Below are 4,882 nucleotides of genomic sequence, written 5' to 3'. Positions count from 1 at the left end.
GGGTGGGCGTTGTTTTGGTATTTCGGAAGTGTTAGACCTGTAAGAGAAAAATTTAAATGGTTGGGAAAGGCCATGGGATGTAGAAATATTTTTTTCACATTTTATTTCCTTGTAAGAACAGGTAAATCAATAGGGTTTTTCGTACGGATAAGTACCCAGTGAACGGTTCGTTTAGCTTTATATATTGTTCCGGGTGGGCGTTGTATTGGTTTTTCGGAAGTGTTAGACCTGTAAGAGAAAAATTTAAATGGTTGGGAAAGGCCATGGGATGTAGAAATATTTTTTTCACATTTACTTCCTTGTAAAAACAGGTAAATCAATAGGGTTTTTCGTACGGATAAGTACCCAGTGAACGGTTCGTTAAGCTTTATATATTGTTCCGGGTGGGCGTTGTATTGGTTTTTCAGAAGTGTTAGACCTGTAAGAGAAAAATTTAAATGGTTGGGAAAGGCCATGGGATGTAGAAATATTTTTTTCACATTTTATTTCCTTTTAAAAACAGGTAAATCAATAGGGATTTTCGTACGGATAAGTACCCAGTGAACGGTTCGTTTAGCTTTATATATTGTTCCGGGTGGGCGTTGTATTGGTTTTTCAGAAGTGTTAGACCTGTAAGAGAAAAATTTAATTGGTTGGGAAAGGCCATGGGATGTAGAAATATTTTTTTCACATTTAGTTCCTTGTAAAAACAGGTAAATCAATAGGGTTTTTCGTACGGATAAGTACCCAGTGAACGGTTCGTTTAGCTTTATATATTGTTCCGGGTGGGCGTTGTATTGGTTTTTCAGAAGTGTTAGACCTGTAAGAGAAAAATTTAAATGGTTGGGAAAGGCCATGGGATGTAGAAATATTTTTTTCACATTTTATTTCCTTTTAAAAACAGGTAAATCAATAGGGATTTTCGTACGGATAATTACCCAGTGAACGGTTCGTTTAGCTTTATATATTGTTCCGGGTGGGCATTGTTTTGGTTTTTCGGAAGTGTTAGACCTGTAAGAGAAAAATTTAAATGGTTGGGAAAGGCCATGGGATGTAGAAATATTTTTTTCACATTTTACTTCCTTGTAAAAACAGGAAAATCGATAGGGATTTTCGGACGGATAAGTACCTAGTGAACGGTTCGTTTAGCTTTATATCTTGTTCCGGGTGGGCGTTGTTTTGGTTTTTCGGAAGTGTTAGACCTGTAAGAGAAAAATTTAAATGGTTGGGAAAGGCCATGGGATGTAGAAATATTCTTTTCACATTTTACTTCCTTGTAAAAACAGGAAAATCGATAGGGATTTTCGGACGGATAAGTACCTAGTGAACGGTTCGTTTATCTTTATATATTGTTCGGGGTGGGCGTTGTATTGGATTTTAGGAATTGTTAGACATGTAAGAGAAAAATTTAAATGGTTGGGAAAGGCCATGGGATGTAGAAATATTTTTTTCACATTTACTTCCTTGTAAAAACAGGTAAATCAATAGGGCTTTTCGTATGGATAAGTACCCAGTGAACGGTTCGTTTAGCTTTATATATTGTTCCGGGTGGGCGTTGTATTGGTTTTTCGGAAGTGTTAGACCTGTAAGAGAAAAATTTAAATGGTTGGGAAAGGCCATGGGATGTAGAAATATTTTTTTCACATTTACTTCCTTGTAAAAACAGGTAAATCAATAGGGTTTTTCGTACGGATAAGTACCCAGTGAACGGTTCGTTTAGCTTTATATATTGTTTCGGGTGGGCGTTGTATTGGTTTTTCAGAAGTGTTAGACCTGTAAGAGAAAAATTTAAATGGTTGGGAAAGGCCATGGGATGTAGAAATATTTTTTTCACATTTTATTTCCTTTTAAAAACTGGTAAATCAATAGGGATTTTCGTACGGATAAGTACCCAGTGAACGGTTCGTTTAGCTTTATATATTGTTCCGGGTGGGCGTTGTATTGGTTTTTTGAAAGTGTTAGACCTGTAAGAGAAAAATTTAAATGGTTGGGAAAGGCCATGGGATGTAGAAATATTTTTTTCACATTTACTTCCTTGTAAAAACAGGTAAATCAATAGGGTTTTTCGTACGGATAAGTACCCAGTGAACGGTTCGTTTAGCTTTATATATTGTTCCGGGTGGGCGTTGTATTGGTTTTTTGGAAGTGTTAGACCTGTAAGAGAAAAATTTAAATGGTTCGGAAAGGCCATGGGATGTAGAAATATTTTTTTCACATTTTACTTCCTTATAAAAACAGGAAAATCAATAGGGATTTTCGTACGGATATAGTACCCAGTGAACGGTTCGTTTAGCTTTATATATTGTTCCGGGTGGGCGTTGTATTGGTTTTTCGGAAGTGTTAGACCTGTAAGAGAAAAATTTAAATGGTTGGGAAAGGCCATGGGATGTAGAAATATTTTTTTCACATTTTACTTCCTTGTAAAAACAGGAAAATCGATAGGGATTTTCGGACGGATAAGTACCTAGTGAACGGTTCGTTTATCTTTATATATTGATCGGGGTGGGCGTTGTATTGGATTTTCGGAATTGTTAGACCTGTAAGAGAAAAATTTAAATGGTTGGGAAAGGCCATGGGATGTAGAAATATTTTTTTCACATTTACTTCCTTGTAAAAACAGGTAAATCAATAGGGTTTTTCGTACGGATAAGTACCCAGTGAACGGTTCGTTTAGCTTTATATATTGTTCCGGGTGGGCGTTGTATTGGTTTTTCAGAAGTGTTAGACCTCTAAGAGAAAAATTTAAATGGTTGGGAAAGGCCATGGGATGTAGAAATATTTTTTTCACATTTTATTTCCTTTTAAAAACAGGTAAATCAATAGGGATTTTCGTACGGATAAGTACCCAGTGAACGGTTCGTTTAGCTTTATATATTGTTCCGGGTGGGCGTTGTATTGGTTTTTCAGAAGTGTTAGACCTGTAAGAGAAAAATTTAAATGGTTGGGAAAGGCCATGGGATGTAGAAATATTTTTTTCACATTTTATTTCCTTTTAAAAACAGGTAAATCAATAGGGTTTTTCGTACGGATAAGTACCCAGTGAACGGTTCGTTTAGCTTTATATATTGTTCCGGGTGGGCGTTGTATTGGTTTTTCAGAAGTGTTAGACCTGTAAGAGAAAAATTTAAATGGTTGGGAAAGGCCATGGGATGTAGAAATATTTTTTTCACATTTTATTTCCTTTTAAAAACAGGTAAATCAATAGGGATTTTCGTACGGATAATTACCCAGTGAACGGTTCGTTTAGCTTTATATATTGTTCCGGGTGGGCATTGTTTTGGTTTTTCGGAAGTGTTAGACCTGTAAGAGAAAAATTTAAATGGTTGGGAAAGGCCATGGGATGTAGAAATATTTTTTTCACATTTTACTTCCTTGTAAAAACAGGAAAATCGATAGGGATTTTCGGACGGATAAGTACCTAGTGAACGGTTCGTTTAGCTTTATATATTGTTCCGGGTGGGCGTTGTTTTGGTTTTTCGGAAGTGTTAGACCTGTAAGAGAAAAATTTAAATGGTTGGGAAAGGCCATGGGATGTAGAAATATTCTTTTCACATTTTACTTCCTTGTAAAAACAGGAAAATCGATAGGGATTTTCGGACGGATAAGTACCTAGTGAACGGTTCGTTTATCTTTATATATTGTTCGGGGTGGGCGTTGTATTGGATTTTAGGAATTGTTAGACATGTAAGAGAAAAATTTAAATGGTTGGGAAAGGCCATGGGATGTAGAAATATTTTTTTCACATTTACTTCCTTGTAAAAACAGGTAAATCAATAGGGCTTTTCGTATGGATAAGTACCCAGTGAACGGTTCGTTTAGCTTTATATATTGTTCCGGGTGGGCGTTGTATTGGTTTTTCGGAAGTGTTAGACCTGTAAGAGAAAAATTTAAATGGTTGGGAAAGGCCATGGGATGTAGAAATATTTTTTTCACATTTACTTCCTTGTAAAAACAGGTAAATCAATAGGGTTTTTCGTACGGATAAGTACCCAGTGAACGGTTCGTTTAGCTTTATATATTGTTCCGGGTGGGCGTTGTATTGGTTTTTCAGAAGTGTTAGACCTGTAAGAGAAAAATTTAAATGGTTGGGAAAGGCCATGGGATGTAGAAATATTTTTTTCACATTTTATTTCCTTTTAAAAACTGGTAAATCAATAGGGATTTTCGTACGGATAAGTACCCAGTGAACGGTTCGTTTAGCTTTATATATTGTTCCGGGTGGGCGTTGGATTGGTTTTTTGAAAGTGTTAGACCTGTAAGAGAAAAATTTAAATGGTTGGGAAAGGCCATGGGATGTAGAAATATTTTTTTCACATTTACTTCCTTGTAAAAACAGGTAAATCAATAGGGTTTTTCGTACGGATAAGTACCCAGTGAACGGTTCGTTTAGCTTTATATATTGTTCCGGGTGGGCGTTGTATTGGTTTTTCAGAAGTGTTAGACCTCTAAGAGAAAAATTTAAATGGTTGGGAAAGGCCATGGGATGTAGAAATATTTTTTTCACATTTTATTTCCTTTTAAAAACAGGTAAATCAATAGGGATTTTCGTACGGATAAGTACCCAGTGAACGGTTCGTTTAGCTTTATATATTGTTCCGGGTGGGCGTTGTATTGGTTTTTTGGAAGTGTTAGACCTGTAAGAGAAAAATTTAAATGGTTCGGAAAGGCCATGGGATGTAGAAATATTTTTTTCACATTTTACTTCCTTATAAAAACAGGAAAATCAATAGGGATTTTCGTACGGATATACTACCCAGTGAACGGTTCGTTTAGCTTTATATATTGTTCCGGGTGGGCGTTGTATTGGTTTTTCGGAAGTGTTAGACCTGTAAGAGAAAAATTTAAATGGTTGGGAAAGGCCATGGGATGTAGAAATATTTTTTTCACATTTTACTTCCTTTTA

The sequence above is a fragment of the Paroedura picta genome, unplaced genomic scaffold (assembly GCF_049243985.1).
Source record: "Paroedura picta isolate Pp20150507F unplaced genomic scaffold, Ppicta_v3.0 Ppicta_v3_sca23, whole genome shotgun sequence".
Taxonomy (NCBI): Eukaryota; Metazoa; Chordata; class Lepidosauria; order Squamata; family Gekkonidae; genus Paroedura; species Paroedura picta.
The sequence above is the reverse complement of the archived record's forward strand: the minus strand, read 5'-3'. Positions refer to the sequence as shown.